At 43.5% G+C, this 18,288-nt stretch overlaps 1 protein-coding gene across 1 annotated transcript in view; it reads left to right on the forward strand.

The window, feature by feature from the left end:
- The window catches only part of ADCY9 (adenylate cyclase 9), a 161,089-nt gene that overhangs the window by 52,819 nt on the left and 89,982 nt on the right, over nt 1–18,288 (forward strand). The gene's annotated exons all lie outside the window — the stretch shown is intronic.

The raw sequence follows: 18,288 nt of genomic DNA on the forward strand, positions 1-18,288 counted from the left end.
TATGACAACACCCTTGGAAATGTGCTCTACTCCATATCAAGTCAGTCCTCCAGCTAGTTTCACAGCTTGTCCCTGGTGGATCTACCACCATGATGGAGCAGGAGTAAGGAATGGGAGGACCCCAGGCTAAACTGCTTCAGACTGACACTGTTCCAACTCAGGGTTCTTTAGTTCTCTTGAATAAATACTTCTCAGTTTGTCATATGCCTTTGATTGATTTCTAGTCCTGAAGTGGTTGTTTTTGACAAATTTGTTCCATTTTACTATTGCATCTCGAAAATTATCTTTTTGTTTTTCCCACATTCTAAGTAGTATAGGTTGTTGTAAAAGTTTAGCAGTACAGAAATGTATAAAATGGAAATGAAAAGTGTATATTACTTCTATCCCTTATAGATGACACTGCTAAAAGCTTAATGAATTGCTTTCTAGTCTAAAGTCTTATTTTAATTATTGTATTTTCGGTTGTATCTCATCACACAATCCCCTTATCCTTTATTTCATAGTTTTTTGTTTGTTTGTTTTTTTACAGAGACAGAGAGAGTCAGAGAGAGGGATAGATAGGGACAGACAGACAGGAATGGAGAGAGATGAGAAGCATCAATCATCAGTTTTTTGTTGTGGCACTTTAGTTGTTCATTGATTGCTTTCTCATATGTTCCTTTGACCATGGGGCTACAGCAGACCAAGTAACCCCTTGCTCAAGCCAGCGACCTTGGGTCCACGCTGGTGAGCTTTTTGCTCAAACCAGATGAGCCCGCGCTCAAGCTGGCGACTTCGGGGTCTCGAACCTGGGTCCTCCGCATCCCAGTCCGACACTCTATCCACTGTGCCACTGCCTGGTCAGGCTATTTGAGTTTTTAATTTAGAGACTTCTTATAGCTCCTTGACTCAAGGAGGTAAATGTAATTAGCAATAATTAGTTTGACTAACAGGAGACAAGGATAAAATAATAAGATTGGTATGATTTATATATTTATACTTTGAGTAGACTTGGTTCTGCTCACACTTTTCACAGCATCACTCTGGTCTAGCCTCCTCTACATTTTTCTCATCCTCCTGCCCTTTATGCTACTGATAGCTCATCCCTTTTACGTTCTCCGGGAAAGTGCCTGCTCAGCCATTTCCCCTGTGATGTCATTATGACCTGGCATGGCTGCATTTAGAGAGTTCTCTGAAGAAAGAGGCAGTGTAGTATAGGGTTTATGCCTGAGCTCTGGTGTCACATTGCTTGGGGTTCAAATTTTAGCTTTATTCCTACTAAGCCTGTGGGCTCAGTTTCTTTTGGGCCTTGTTTTCTCATCTCTACAGTGGGGCCAATAATAGTCCTTGCTGTATTGGGTTGTGATAATGATGTAACAGGACACTCTATGTAATGTGTTTTAGAGCAGTGCTTAGTACATTGGGAGCACACAGTAAATGCTTTCTCTATTCTTCCCCTGTCATCATTGTTGTCATCATAATTATTATTAACAAGAACTCATCCCTTAATGGTGACGTTAGATAGGAGAGAAAAACTTGAATGTAACCTCTTCTCTGCTAGCAGAGGTTTGGGTATTAGTTAAACCACTGGGCAGAGTCAGGACTCTCCTACAGGGTGCAGGAAGTGGTGCTAGCTGGGAGATGGTAGGTTGAGAGGAGAGGCTGTTGTTGGGAAGAAACCAGGACGGCGCAACGACTGGACACACGCAGAAGGTCACAAACTGAGATGATGGAGTGACTGCTAATGGGTGTGGAGTTTCTTTCTAGGGTGATGAAGTGTTCTAAATCGATTGTGCCAATGGTGGCACAACTCTGTGAATATACTAAAAACCACTGACTTGTACACTTTGAATGGGTAAATTGTATGGTATATGAATTATATATTATTTTATCCTGTCTCCTGTTAGTCAAACTAATTATTGCTAATTACATTTACCTCCTTGAGTCAAGGAGCTACAAGAATAAAGCTGTTATTAAAGAATGCTGGGAAGGAAATAAAGAAGTTAGAGAGTAATCTCTCCACTTGGGGTTACTCATTTTAATTTTTTCATTATATCATATTTTTGGCTCTTTTATTATATTTCTAGCAAAATATATTTATTGCTTTTAAGATGAGAAAACAAACATAAGCGTAAAAAAAAAGCATGTTATTATATCTGCCACAATTCATTATAGATGTAAAATACTTTTGTGAGCAGTATAGTAGCAGAATAAAATTGAGCTTGGTTTTGTCAGTGCCAGTTGCCTGAAAGAACTGGGTTCTTAGGTACACCTCCGTTTGGACCAGCATGTGTTGGCATCAGTGTTGGTCCTGGAAGGAGAGCTTCAGTGATTCGCACTTGCCAGACCTCAGGGCCTGCAGCTGGTGGTGTTGTTGTGGAGAGGCAGTTTCAGAAATCACAGCAGTAGGGGATGGGCATGCTGGGTGTGGCTGACTTGTCAGAGGGAGCTGATAATAAAAATGCGCATATAAAACTTGACATGTCTCTGGCCTTCATCATGCTTGAATATAACAATGAAGCATATTTATTGAGGATTTATACTGTGTCAGGCGTGGTGCTGTGACTCTTGATACAGAGGTGAGTTGGAATGTCTGTTGGTCAGCCCCCAAAGACCATATGTTGCCTCCCTCTGTTCCCAAGAGACTAATTTTGAGGTTAGAATTCTGCTTTTTTACTGTGAAGACTGGTTCTGACTCCTGGGAGGATTAATGCTCCTTTTAAATTTGGTTTGAAGCCACAGAATTTTGGTACAGGTATGAAAAGTCTGTGCATGAATCAGATATCCTCTAAATGTTTTGAGATTTGATAACGACAAAATTATTCGAGAATCTAGGAGGTCACATATTTTTCTGAAGAATCTCTGAGGAGGAGAAAGAGTCTCTAGGGAAGCTCAACATGCTCCCTCTTTTTTTTTTTTTTTTTTTTTTTGCATTTTTCTGAAGCTGGAAACAGGGAGAGACAGTCAGACAGACTCCCGCATGCGCCCGACCGGGATCCACCCGGCACGCCCACCATGGGGCGACGCTCTGTCCACCAGGGGGCGATGCTCTGCCCATCCTGGGCGTCGCCATGTTGCGACCCTCCTGGGTGTCGCCATGTTGCGACCAGAGCCACTCTAGCGCCTGGGGCAGAGGCCACAGAGCCATCCCCAGCGCCCGGGCCATCTTTGCTCCAATGGAGCCTTGGCTGCGGGAGGGGAAGAGAGAGACAGAGAGGAAGGCGCGGCGGAGGGGTGGAGAAGCAAATGGGCGCTTCTCCTATGTGCCCTGGCCGGGAATCGAACCCGGGTCCTCCGCACGCTAGGCCGACGCTCTACCGCTGAGCCAACCGGCCAGGGCAACATGCTCCCTCTTTGTTGCAGACTTTCATATTCCTGTGCCCTGACGTAGCGCTCCCAGCCTCAAGCCTTTCAAACACTGCTTGCCAGTGGGGTTTAAGAACGTGGCTTCTAAACCCTTCCCAGAGGTCCTCAGTAAACAAGTCATCTTGCTACTGTACACTGTAGGGCAGGCATGGCCAACAGTTTTTACCCCCAGGCCAGATTAGAAAGAAAACGTTTTTCACAGGCCGGAAGAAATATTAAAATTAAAAAAAGTTAAATACAAAAATGATTGATTTAAGTAAACAAAATTTTATTATGTAATTTATGAATAAATGTGAGTGAAAAAATTTTAATATACAATATTTTAATAAAAATATGTTAGTCAAATAAGTTTGTAAATATGATATATATGTTTGCTCGCTTATAGTTTGTATTGTGGGGGGGGGGGACAGGCTGTAAGCAGGCCGGGTCATTATAGCCTAAGGCTTAGTTTTAAGACTAAGCTTTGTTCACACCCTTGACTGTTACATAATGTGTAGGGTGGTACACTGTCATGAGGAATCCCATTATACCTCAGATAAGTGACTTTGTATCAGAGACTTCTTATTTGTATATTGGATTAAAGGTTTTGATTTCTATACTATAAAGTGGGGCAGACCAGGACCTTGCTCTCTCTCGGTTTCTGAGATTAGCATTAGAGGAGAGAGCAGAGAAAGGCCACATGGAGGAGGCTAGGAGAAGCAGCCAAGATGGTGGAGTGCTGAGGGAGAAGCCAGTTTGTGCAGAGACAAGGGAATGGGAAACAGAGGTGAATAAGGCTGGTGAGCTAGAAACCTTTGATTCTAGGAAACTCAGATAAGTCAGTAGCTTTGTGAGCACTGAATGAGTGGGTTTTGGAGCCCAGGTGTGTGTTTCTATTTGCCTGCCGGGTGCAAGCTAGGATAAAGGTAATGGCCCACCAGTTCTTGGCTCCGTTGATTCATTACTGTCTGTCCGAATCCAGTGCGAATCTGCATGGGCCAGGAGGTGGCTCTGATAGTGGCCGCGGCTACTCGCTTTACAAAATATATTTACATACCGTATAAATATCCAAACTGTATCGCAGTCAATTGAAACAATATTTAATTAATAGAATGAGCTTGAAGGGGTTATTATCGCAAATAAAACAATTATTTCATTTTACAAACAGCCTGGACACGTTTTCAGTTATCAACTGCAGCTATTGTCTATGCTACAATGCCACTTGATTCAGCACACTTGACCACAAAAATAACAAATTGTTTGACCTTGGGTGTGCACTGGCAAACTCCGCTTAAATGAATGTGGGTTTCACATCGCCACTAAACGTCAAACAGTTCATATTGAGTACAGATGAGTACAAAAGTTGTAAATCTTTATAATGGAATTTTTTAAAAAAAGAAAGAAGTATTGCGAATCCATTTGACCAATTATTGGAAGTTAACCCTAGATTAGTCACACATGGAATTCTTTTCCATATATCACTATCTTCTTAAATATCTTGATTTCCAATAATCAAAGATGCTTCCACTTCTGAGTAGCTGAGATTTTAAAGTAGCAGAGAATATTAAAAATTTAATCACGGGCCGTATGTTGGCCATGCCTGCTGTAGGGACTTGATTGCTCACTCAGGCATCTTTGATAAGAAGTTACATTTAGGAAGTGACACCTTTATTCTGTTAGTGCAGGGGTCAGGAACCTTTTTGGCTGAGAGAGCCATGAACGCAACATATTTTAAAATGTAATTCTGTGAGAGCCATACAATGACCTGTGTATGTTATGCATAATCCAATAAAAATTTGGTGTTGTCCCGGAGGACAGCTGTGATTGGCTCCAGCTACCCACAACCATAAACATGAGCGGTCGCAAATGAATGGATTGTAATACATGAGAATGTTTTATATTTTTAATGTTGTTATTATTATTTTTTATTTTTTATTTTTTTGCATTTTTCTGAAGCTGGAAACAGGGAGAGACAGACAGACTCCCGCATGCGCCCGACAGGGATCCACCCCGCACGCCCACCAGGGGCGATGCTCTGCCCACCAGGGGGCGATGCTCTGCCATCCTGGGCATCGCCATGTTGCGACCAGAGCCACTCTAGTGCCTGGGGCAGAGGCCACAGAGCCATCCCCAGCGCCCAGGCCATCTTTGCTCCAATGGAGCCTTGGCTGCGGGAGGGGAAGAGAGAGACAGAGAGGAAGGCGCGGCGGAGGGGTGGAGAAGCAAATGGTCACTTCTCCTGTGTGCCCTGGCTGGGAATTGAACCCGGGTCCTCCGCACGCTAGGCCGACGCTCTACCTCTGAGCCAACCGGCCAGGGCAATGTTATTATTATTTTTATTAAAGATTTGTCTGTGAACCAGATGCAGCCATCAAAAGAGCCACATGGGGCTCGCAAGCCATAGGTTCCCGACCCCTGTGTTAATGAATTGTTCCTTAAAAACATTTCTAAGGCTTCATTTGTGAATTCTGCTGAATGGATTCAGCTTTCTGAGCCTGGTTGTTCTTTACAGTGTGTAAGAAAGGCTTTGCAGAATTCATCTGAGCCCCTGAGCCTGTCCCCACTTGCTCTCCTGCCTCTCTCTGCTCTGTGCCTCCTTCCCTTTTATTGGGGTCCTGCTATCTGCCTCTTTCTGACCTTCCAGAATTTCTAAGTGGTAGGGCGTACTACTGAATTATATTTACCTAAGATAATTAGTTAGGTTTTCATGTTATACTGATGTAAAATCCTGAAAAAAACTAAAATCTTAAGAATTGTACAAAATCCAGAATTTTTTTAGAAATTTGGTGATTTTTTAAAATCATTTAATTAGGGCCATACTTTTTTTTTTTTTTTTTTAACAGAGCCAGAGAGAGAATCAGAGGGAAGTACAGAGAGGGACAGACAAATAGGAAGGGAGAGAGATGAGAAACATCAATTCTTCATTGCGCTCCTTAGTTTTTCAGTGGGCTTCATTCAAGTCAGTGACCTTTGGGCTCAAGCCAGCAACCATGGGGTCATGTCTATAATCCCATGTTCAAGCTAGTGATCTGTGCTCAAGCTGGTGAGACCAAGTGTAAGCCAGATGAGCCCAGGTTCAAGCTGGTGACCTTGGGGTTTCAAACCCTGGTCCTCCATGTCCCAGTCCAATGCTCTATCCACTGTGCCACCATCTGGTCAGGCAGGCAGGCACTTCCCCCATCTAATCTCCAGCTAGGTTTGTTGGCTGGGCAAACAGTGACCAGACTATTTTCAGAGATACAATTTGAATATTATTTCAAAATTGAGCCCTGTGAGATCCTAGTCCTTGCATTCTACCACAGTTTGAGAAAGTCAGATATTTTATTAAATCAATTTTTTTATATGCCATAAATATGTGGATAAAACTTGAATCTTTGTGTGTGGTGAAGGAAAGGGTGACAGAATTCTGGAACCTGATACTGGTCATCAGTATTTCCACATGCTTCCTGAGACCCTTGTCTATGCTGTTTAAATTAAGTAATTTCACAAGTATGTACTCATTACATTCTATGTGCCAGGTACTAGTCTGTGGATAGATCAGTGAACAAAACAGACAGAAAGCCCTGCTTTTGTGGACCATATATAATAAAGTGGGGGGATCAAAAATTGACATGTGTATTAGAGAACTATATAATAAGTATGTTTGTAGAAAGTGCTTAGGGAAAATTCAGCATGAAAGGGCAGGGGTTGTGGGGTGCTGTGGGGTAGAGGCAGTGGAGAGGTCTGGTGGTGGTGGTGGTTACAATTGCAAATAAAGTGGTCAGAGAAATCCTTATTTTCTTGGGTATTCCCTATGAGGGAGATCCTCTGCAAATTTATAAAACATGGTTTTATTACCAGGAAGGAGTAGTTGGTTGGTGAGCTTTTTGAAGTAAATAACTTTTGAAGTTGGCATTGGCAGGATGTTGTGCAATCAGGCTTGTTGGCTGAGTTTCAGACCCCCACATCTGAAGTGAACCACAAGTTTGCAATCATTCCCCGCGTCATCCAAAAATATTTTGTGACCTTGCTGGTTGGCAGTTTTTTAAATGTTATTTTAAATCTCTCCAAAAGGGAAACATCAAAGTGCAGGCTGTCCATGGCTGCCCTTCTCGATACACACAAACAGCTGCACAATACAATCAACCATTGTAGTGACATGTGCTCAACCATTATAAATAGACACAAGGCTTGAACGTGAAACACTCCAGAGGAAGGGCAAGTGCCTTCTTGATGAATGAGCTCTGCTGTTCCCATCGAAAGTCCTTCTCAGACATCAACATTATTTTATGTTTCACTGACTAAATTAAACAACTGTTTTCAGCAGCGGCACTGCATAATTTAACTATTTCCAATATTCAAATCCCAAAATATTTTCTTTTTGCTATTGATCATAAATATTTCTTGTGCTTATTTAGTAATGATTACCTGATTGCCTACTTCACTGCATTTTAAAATTTCATAAGGCCCAATTTTAAGTGATAGAGTTACATATAACTGTGCTGTGTATGTGTATGTGCATGTTTATTTGATATCCTGTTCATTTCCGTATTTTTAGCCCCTAGCCCAAGAAATTTTTATTGTAGCTTATTTGTGACATGACAGAACATCTAAAGCTGCGCCATTTGTTTTTTTTTTTTTTAATTTTTAAAATTTTTATTCATTTTAGAGAAGAGAGAGAGAGAGAGAGAGAGAGAAGGGGGGGAGGAGCAGGAAACATCAACTCCCATATGTGCCTTGATCGGGCAGGCCCAGGGTTTTGAACCAGCAACCTCAGCATTCCAGGTTGACGCTTTATCCACTGTGCCACCACAGGTCAGGATAAAACTGTGCCATTTGTATAGTGGGCTGTTGGTAATTTTAAAATCAGTTTGCCTCTTAAGGAAAAAAAAGACAGTGTGCACTTCATGTTTGTCTCTGACAGTCTCCACTGTTCCCATGCAGATTGAGAACAGCTTAATGTCATAAACTCTACTTATGTATAGTGTGTGGCTTAAGATGGTAAATCCCATTCATTTAGCTTAAATATGAATATACTACAGTGATTTACCTTAATAAAGTTAATATGTTAAGTGAAGTTTTAGTGTTGAAAAGTCATTTTCAATAGTTTTCAAGAAGTACAGGGGGTCCTGGGGTTACAATAGTCTTAACATACGATGTTTCGACTTTATGATGCTCATTCCCATAAAAACTTTTAAAAATTGAGATGTGAGTGTTTCAGCTTACGCCATTAGCGTTATACTTATGGACTACATGGGCGAACCAGTTTGGTTGCACGCGGCAGAAGAATACGCAGTAACGTGGCATGTGAGTGAGGGAGTTGGAGTCCCCCAGTATGCTTACCTATGCCATTTTGGACTGTTAAAAGTGCAAGTGTTGGCCCTGGCCGGTTGGCTCAGTGGTAGAGCGTCGGCCTAGCGTGCGGAAGTCCCGGGTTCGATTTCCGGCCAGGGCACACAGGAGAAGCGCCCATCTGCTTCTCCACCCCTCCCCCTCTCCTTCCTCTCTGTCTCTCTCTTCCCCTCCCGCAGCCAAGGCTCCATTGGAGCAAAGATGGCCCGGGCGCTGGCGATGGCTCCATGGCCTCTGCCTCAGGCGCTAGACTGGCTCTGGTGGCAACAGAGCGACGCCCCGGAGGGGCAGAGCATCGCCCCCTGGTGGGCATGCTGGGTGGATCCCGGTCGGGCGCATGCGGGAGTCTGTCTGACTGCCTCCCCGTTTCCAGCTTCAGAAAAATACAAAAAAAAAAAAAAAAAAAAAAAAAGTGCAAGTGTTCTGTTTGCATTAGGCTAGGGTGTGTTTCAACTTACACCAAAATTTGGGTTACATCACTGTGATAGGAATGGAACTGTGTCATAACCCGAAGACACCCTGTATATTCATTTCCTAGGGTTAGTGTATTAAAGCATCACAAACTGGGTAAACTCAAAAATAGGAATTATTTGTCTCATGGTTCAGGAGGCCAGAAGTACAAAATCAGGATGTGGATAGGGTCAGTTCCTTCTAGAGCAGGGGTCCCCAAACTACAGCCCACAGGCTGCATGCGGCCCCCTGAGGCCATTTATCCGGCCCCTGCCGCACTTCTGGAAGGGGCACCTCTTTCACTGGTGGTCAGCAAGATGCATCCTGTGCTCCTGGAGTACTGTATGTGACGGCATCGCTTACGTACAGTACTGCTCCTGGTGACGCGGGATGTACACGTCACGGCTCCGGAAGCGCGTCATATCACTTGTTATGGCTAGCAGTGACAAATATGGAACCGGACATTGACCATCTCATTAGCCAAAAGCAGGCCCATAGTTCCCATTGAAATACTGGTCAGTTTGTTGATTTAAATTTACTCCCATTTGTATTTGTTCCCATTTTGTTTTTTTACTGAAAAATAAGATATATGCAGTGTGCATAGGGATTTGTTCATAGTATTTTTTTTTTCTATTTTTCTGAAGTTGGAAACAGGGAGCCAGTCAGATAGACTCCTGCATGCGCCCGACCGGGATCCACCTGGCGTGCCCACCAGGGGGCGATGCTCTGTCCATCTGGGGCATTGCTCTGTTGTGACCAGAGCCATTCTAGCGCCTGAGGCAGAGGCCATGGAGCCATCCTCAGCGCCCGGGCCAACTTTGCTCCAGTGGAGCCTCTGCTGCGGGAGGGGAAAAGAGAGACAGAGAGGAAGGAGAGGGGGAAGGGTGGAGAAACAGATGGGCGCTTCTCCTGTGTGCCCTGGCTGGGAATCGAACCTGGGACTCCTGCACGCCAGGCCCACGCTCTACCACTGAGCCAACCAGCCAGGGCTGGCTGCCAGCAATCTTTAATATTCTTTGGTTTGTAGACACATTACTCCATTCTCTGCCTCCTTCATCTTTTACATTGCCTTCTCTATGTCTCTGTATGTCTTTTTCTGTTTTTTATAAGGACACTTGTTGGAGTTAGGGCCTACCCTAATCCAGTATGATCTCATCTTGACCCTTAACTAATTCCATCTGCAAAGACACTATTTCCAAATAAGACCACATTCTGAGATTCTTGATCACTTGAATTTTGGGGAGACGCTATTGAACTCACTACAAGTGCCTTGCTTTTTAACACATATTGATTCATTGATTTTAGAGAAAGAGGAAGGGAGAGAGAGGGAGAAACATTGATTTGTTGTTCAACTTATTTTTATTTATTTATTTATTTATTTTTAATTTTTATTTATTTATTCATTTTAGAGGAGAGAGAGAGAGATTGAGAGAGAGAGAAAGAGAGAGAGAAGAGGGGAGGAGCAGGAAGCTTCAACTCCCATATGTGCCTTGACCGGGCAAGCCCAGGGTTTTGAACCAGCAACCTCAGTATTCCAGGTCAACGCTTTATCCACTGCGCCACCACAGGTCCGGCTCAACTTATTTTTATGCATTCATTGGTCAATTCTTGTATATGCCCTGATCAGGGATCAAACCCGCAACATTGGCATATTGGGATGACACTCTAACCAACTGAACTATCAGGCCAGGGTTCTCAACATGTATTTATTGAGTACCCTATTTGAGCACTTACAAGGCACTGAATGTGGCATGGGCATAGGGCTTCAGGGATAAATGACATAGCCTTTTCCTCAAGGATTTTATGGTATCTTATTCTTCCCTTGGCATTGATGATCAAATGCCATTTAGTATTTAAAGTAAAAGAAGTACCACCAATATGCCATCTGTCTAGTCATCCAGACCAACTAGGTTGTCTTAAGAGCTTTCCCCTGGTGGGTGTGACCAGACTGTGTAGTTGGGGTGTCTGGGGTCCCCACTAATCCTGTGCTAACCTTTCACTCAAATTCCCTAAATTGTCAACATTCTTCCACATTTATCCCTGTCTGTGTCTCTACAACACACACACACACTCTTACTATTTTTTCTTTGCCATTCAAGAATAGATTGTAGACAGTGTCTCAAAATACTTCTGTGTATATTTCTCAAAAACAAGGACACATTCCTGTGTAGCCACCATATACCCATCCAAATTAGGCTATTAACATTGTCACCATACATCTTCTAATTCATAGGCTACCACAGTTTGTCCCACAGCTGTCCCAGTAATGTCCTTTATAGGCCCAGGAGCCAATCCAGGATCACACTTTGCATTAATTGTCATGGCTGTTTAATCTCCTTCAACCTATAACAGTTCCCTAGTCTTTGTATTTCAAGACCTTTGCATTTTTGAAGAAGAGAACAGGTCATTACTTTGTAGAATGTCCATCAGTTTGAGTTTGCCTGATGTTTCTTCACAATTAGATTCAGGTTATACATTTTTGGCAGGAGGACTAAAGAAGTGGGGCTTTGCCTTTCCAGGTACCTCATAATAGGAAGGTGCACAATTTCAATTTGTCCCATTTCCAGAGATGTTAACTTTTATCATTGGTTGAGAAAGTGTCTACCAGGATTTTATACTGTAAAATGAGGTAGCATTTTCTAATTATTAAGTATTTTGAGACAGTCTAAATATGCCTGCTTCTCATTAAACTTTCACCTACTAGTTTTAGCATCCTTTGATGATTTTTATCTGAATTAATTCATATAATTGCCAGATAGTGGTTTTCTAATTGCATCATTTATTTTATATTTATTAGTTGGTATCACACATAAGGCAGCACTTTCTCTCCCCACACCCTTTCTTTTCCTAGCAATAGACTCAGATTCCTATTTTATTCATTGGGTTCTAATTCATTACTACCATTCTCTAATTTGATGCTCAGATTATCCTAGATATGGCCTACAGAATCTGTTTCAAGCTGGCTCTTTTGTCTTTTTGGTATGTCTATATCATTCTTTAAGCACTTCCTTTTTGGTACAACACATTCAGGATTATCTTGAACTTTCCTTGCCTAGCCCTGGAATCAGTCATTTCTCTAATAAGCTCTGGTTCCTTTCAGTGGAGAATGGTTTTTAGAAACCAAGATCTGAGTACTAAGTGTGTCCATTGCTATTGGGACATCTTGGCTTCTGAGCTTTCTCAGTGGACATAGTGATGAAACTAAATATATGTGTGTACTCTTCTACATATAGGTGCATGCACATAGACGTTTATGCATATATATGCAGGTATGCATACATACATTTATATTATCTGTCTACCCATTGATCTGTAAAAGTCATGATGTGTCCAATTACAGTCATATCATCTGGTTCATTTTAGCTTTCCCCACTTCCCTGGTTGTACCTCCCTTCTTCAACAGTAGGACTGTCTCATGGCTCCATCATTTGTGATACATTTATTTGGTCAGTCCCCTTGTTATGTAGCCAATTTTCCCACCCATGGGCCCTCTAGGCCTTGACACTTTTCCTAGCCCCAGGAGCATTCCCTACCCCTACCAGTGCCCCATTGGTGGGTAGAATCCTATCAATCTGTGCCAGTGAGCAGTACATATACTTCTAAATCTATGCTTTCACCTTAAAAAGGCATTTAGTTAGTCTAGGGATAGTTCTTTATAGTAACAGCCTACATGGGATGACAAATCCAAGCAGAAAGTGTTCATTGTTTTGTTAATGGATAGTGTTGGTGTTGGTTTGGGTCTGATAGGGTCGAAGAATGCCATGGTTGGGGGCGAGAGAGGTTGTGTTCAGCATTAGCAGAATGGCTGTGCCTGGTTGTCTGCTAGATCTTGCCTTCTTTGGACTGTCCCTTCACTACAGGGAAAGCCTGCATCTGTATTTCCCCAGCTTTTCCTATGTGGCCTCAGGTTAGGTTCTGCTCAGCTATGAAAGGCAGGGAGAAGTTGCTGTGTTGTCCATGGCATTTGAGGCAGACACACCTCAGGTGCTCGGCAATGGCTGTCCCGGAAGTTCCTCTTGTAATGCCTTCTATTGAGTGCTCTGATGTACTTGCTTCAGTTATGATTTCCTGACCTCGACTTCCCCAGCCCTCTGCTTCCCTGTTTGTTTGTTTGTTAAAGATTTTATTTATTCATTATAGAGAGGGGAGGGGGGGAGGAGCAGGAAGCATCAACTCCCATATGCGCCTTGACCAGGTAAGCCCAGGGTTATTGAACCGGCAACCTCAGTGTTTCCAGGTTGACGCTTTATCCACTGCACCACCACAGGTCAGGCCCTGCTTCCCTGTTTTTAAAAACTTTTCTGATCTAGGATTACTATTTCCTTATTGGTGTTGTAATTGATATAAGACCCTTCCTTGTTCATTGCAGTCCTGATGACCCCAAAAACTTTCTGATCAGTTGCTTGGGCTTTGAGTTATGATCCGGAGACCAGGGTTTCATTTGACAGAGATATTATTGGGTTTCTCCAGTGAATTGCTAGAGGCCCTGCCGAGGGTTGCTAGTGTTCTGGGGACTGGAGTGGCCCTGCTAGAGGGTCGTCAGTGGGAACACTCAGGAATGTTGACGTTACCAAACATCAGTTTTATGCAAGACGCGAAGTCAGGCTCTGCGAAGAGAGGAGGGTGAATAATTACACGTTCATAACTTAAGAAATTTCCATTTAGTTCAGAAAGGGCAGAAATGGGCAATCCCTAGGAAAGTAGAGAATTGGAAGTGGTCATATTCTCTGTCGTTCCTGCTTTGATCTTCCTCTAGAGATGGACTGAGGCACCAGTCTAAGCGGTTCTTGAGGGTGTACTGATATTTCTTTTTACCTCACCCACGCCCTTTTCAAATAGTGGAGTTGTAGAGTCTTGTTATTTTTAGGTAGACTTTAATGGATCTGTTTCATAATAAACTCCATCTTGACATTGTACTGCCATTTGTTGAACAAAGAGAAGTTATATAAACTGCCGAAGGGAGAAAACAGGACAAAGGGATGAACTGCGGTGCTTCACAGTAAGTGTGTGCAACTAATTGAGGATGATTTCTCACTGTCCAACAAAGAAGTAATAGAAATTTGGACAATATGTAGTCACTTTCTTTAACAGAAACTTCATCTTAATGCTATTAGTGTTAACCACTTTTAAAATGGCTGAGCAAATAAATACAACTTCAAAATAGTATTTTTGACTAATTAAATCTCCTTTTTATCTGCCTGACAATTTCTGATTGTTGGGTGTTTCCTTTTCCCCACAAAATGACAGAGAACAGAAACCAATGAAAAGATCTCTCTTGGCGACCTTCCCAGCCTCAGACCTGTTTATGCCCAGGGTGAGAGCAGTGGAGAACTGGGTCCTCTCCTGGGGCTGAAGAGAGGATGGCATTACAAGTCCAAGTGGGTCAGGGTGAGGCCCAGCGAGAACAGAAGTGCAGCTCAAGAGCCACTCTTATCAAGAGGCCTCATTGCTCCCTGGGTAAGACAGGTTCGGGGAGGGAGTTAAGGAGTGTCTACACTTATTTTTTTATTTTTGCAAGAGAGAGAAAGAGAGAGACAGAGAGGCAGACAGGAAAGGAAAGAGATGTGAAGCATTAACTTGTAGTTGCAGCACTTTAGCTGTTCATAGATTGCTTTCTCATACGTGCTTTGAGGGGATAGAGGGGCGCCAGCTGAGCCAGTGACCCCTTGCTTAAGCCAGTGACCTTGGGTTCAAGCCAGCGATCTTAGGCTTTAAGCCAACGACCTTTGAGCTCAAGCCGGCGACTCTGCACTCAAGTTGGTAAGCCTGCACTCAAGCTGGATGAGCCTGTGCTCAAGCTGGCGACCTTGGGGTTTCAAACCTGGCACCTCAGCATCCCAGGTTGACACTCCATCCACAGTGCCACCATTGGTCAGGCAGTGGTATGTACATTTAAACAAACATTCCTGCCTGACCTGTGGTGGCGCAGTGGATAAAGCATCAACCTGGAAATGCTGAGGTCGCCGGTTCAAAACCCTGGGCTTGCCTGGTCAAGGCACATATGGGAGTTGATGCTTTCAGCTCCACCCCCGTCTCTCTCTGTCTCTCTCTCTCCTCTCTAAAATGAATAAATAAAAATTTAAAAATTAAAAAAAAACACCAAAAAAACCCACATTCCTTTGTGTTCTTGGATACACTGCAATTTTTTTTTAAAAGGCATTTTATTGATTTTTTAAAATTTTTTTTAATTTTTTAATTATTCATTTTAGAAAGGAGAGGGAGAGACAGAGAGAGAAAGAGAGAGAGAGAGAGAGGAGAGACAGAGAGAGAGAAGGGGGGGAGGAGCTGGAAGCATCAACTCCCATATGTGCCTTGACCAGGCAAGCCCAGGGTTTCGAACCGGCGACCTCAGCATTTCCAGGTCGACGCTTTATCCACTGCGCCACCACAGGTCAGGCGATACACTGCAATTTTTAGGCATTGTCGCCTGACCAGGCAGTGGCGCAGTGGATAGAGCATCAGACTGGGATGCAGAGGACCCAGGTTCGAGACCCCCAAGGTCACCAGCTTGAGCGCGGGCTCATCTGGTTTGAGCAAAGCTCACCAGCTTGGACCCAAGGCCGCTGGCTCGAGCAAGGGGTTACTGGGTTTGCTGTAGCCCCACGATCAAGGCACATATGAGAAAGCAATCAATGAACAACTAAGGTGTTGCAGTGCACAACGAAAAACTAATGATTGATGCTTCTCATCTCTCCATTCCTGTCTGTCTGTCCCTGTCTATCCCTCTCTCTGTCTCAGTAAAAAAAAAAGAAAAAAAAAAGAATTTTTTAGGCATTGTCAGCAAAGTCTGTGAATAACCTTGGACCAGTCCTGTAGCTTTACTGTTCAGGAAAACATGCTGTCTTCTAGTCCTCAAACCAGCTGTGTGTGTAGTATTGGAAGCAAAGAATGAAAGCTATCTAAAATTCTATTATTTAAAAAAAACAAAGTGTGCTTTAGAGTAGGTAGAACTGTGATCATTTAGCTGCCATCACAGTGAAACACTTCAGCCAGAAACAGCTTCCTGGTAACACATAGGAAGAGGTTTTTTTTTCCTTTAAAAAATTGAATTAACAGGGTGACATTGATCCACAAGAGTGCATAGGTTTCAGGTAAACCTTTCTATAGCATTTGAACTGTTGATTATGTTGTATGCCCATCACCCAAAGTCAAATCATTTTCCATCACCTTATATTTGTCCTCTTTATGCCCTTCTCCCTCCCCCCATCTTTCTCCCCCTGGTAACTACTGCACTCTTATCTATGTCCATGAGTTCAGTTTTGTTTTAAAAACTGTCTTTATAAGCATCATGTCATGCTGCATTCCATCCTGAATGAATACCAGCATGTGTCTTAGGGTCCACATATAAGTGAATTGATTGCAAAGGGAGCCTCTTTGTCAATTCAATAACCCTCGTCCAAAAGAACTGAAGGTTTTTTTTACCTAATAACTTTGTAACAAATATATAAATCCCCAGTCATTAACTGGAGAGAAATGTTACCTTGATAAGGGAGAAAATGTTGGTTTAAGATTATTTACATTGAGGTTCTGGTCAAGATTGCAGTGTAGGTAAATGCAGTGCTCAGAACCTCCCACAACCACGCCAGAATTACAACTAAATATGGAAAAACTGTCATTTATAACCACCTGAAATCTAACTGAATAGAAGTTCTACAACTAAGGACATAAAGAAGAAGCCACACTGAGACTGGTAGGAGGGGTGGAGATGAGGAACCAGATGATCCCATACCCACATGTGGTGGTTAAATATTGGGAGGGATATTTCAGCTGTGGAGGTCCCTTCTAAGGAGCAAGGGGTTCCAGCCCCACATCAGCACCCACAGGGGTCTTGTGCTGGGAAGAGAAGTCCCCATAACTTCTGATTGTAAAAATCATTGGGGATTGTGGCTGAGTGTGAACTGCACACTGACTTACTCATACTTGCTCTGAACTCCTTGAAAGATGCTGGGGACATAAGGAGAGGAAGTAAATTGTCTGGTTTCAGGGCGAAGCTTGGAGGGGTGGCTTTCTCCCAGACAGGGTGCTGGCAGAGGTCCATCGCTGTTCCTTTGCTGACTCTTTCCCCACAGAGCTGGCAGGCAGGCGCTGTATCTGAGTCTCCATCAACCTCATTAACACTGTTAGCCTCACTGTATGATTCAGTAATACCCCAGTCCACCCAACTTGTGGGCCGTCCAAGCTGTTTCCAGTGGCTTTCCCATACAAATGGCCTATCTTGACTTAGGATTCGGACTTGCCTAAAATCTCTCAAATAAACAGGATCTTGCCTCTGTGTACCTCAGTACCCCATCTCTGCTAATTGGCCCCATGCCTGGCACTCATGGCAGCTGGCCTTGGTGGGCAGCTTGGCCTTGCTTGAGCACTTCCAAGCCTGACACAAGTAGATTGTTCTGTAGCTCGTGTCAGGTGGTCCCAGGCAAGGCATAGGCAGTGGCTGACCTTGTACCTCCTGGGAGGCCTCAGAGCCAGTGGACAGTTGTAGACCACACCAGATTACCATTCTACTACCTTCACGAGCTACACACTCAGGGGCTGGACTCAGTGGGTACCAAAGTCCCACTGAAGTAAGTCCAGCTCTGTAGAGTTGCCCCTGCACAGGAGTTCCTCCTCTGGTCATAGCTGGTCCTCGTAGTCAGTGGGCCTGGGGGATCAGTCTCTCTCAGTGTGCCAAGAGCAAGCAAGGCGCAATAGGACAGTACACACAGCCTACATGGTTGCTCCTGGCATGTCTGGCTTGGGTGACTGGGGAGGCTGTGCCACTGGGCCCTACAGGACATCTACTACACCACTATACCAAGTCCAGGAGACGCAGTGGCTTTACCTAATACATCTAAACAAACACAACAAATCCACCAAAATTAGACAAAGAAACATGTCCTAAATGAAAGAACAGGAGAAATCTCCAGAAAAAGAACTAAATGAAATAGAGGCAAGCTAACTACCAGAAACAGTGGTCAAAACAATGGTTATAAGGATGCTCAAGGAACTTAGTGAGAACTTTTTTTTTGGTATTTTTCCGAAGTTAGAAGCAGGGAGGCAGTCACACAGACTCCTGCATGGACTGGGATCCACCCGGCATGCCCACCAGAGGGCGATGCTCTGTCCATCTGGGGCTTCACTCTGTTGCGGCTGGAGTCATTTCAGTGCCTGAGGCAGAGGCCATGGAGCCGTCCTTAGCACCCA

This window comes from Saccopteryx bilineata, chromosome 4 (genome assembly GCF_036850765.1).
Source record: "Saccopteryx bilineata isolate mSacBil1 chromosome 4, mSacBil1_pri_phased_curated, whole genome shotgun sequence".
NCBI lineage: Eukaryota > Metazoa > Chordata > Mammalia > Chiroptera > Emballonuridae > Saccopteryx > Saccopteryx bilineata.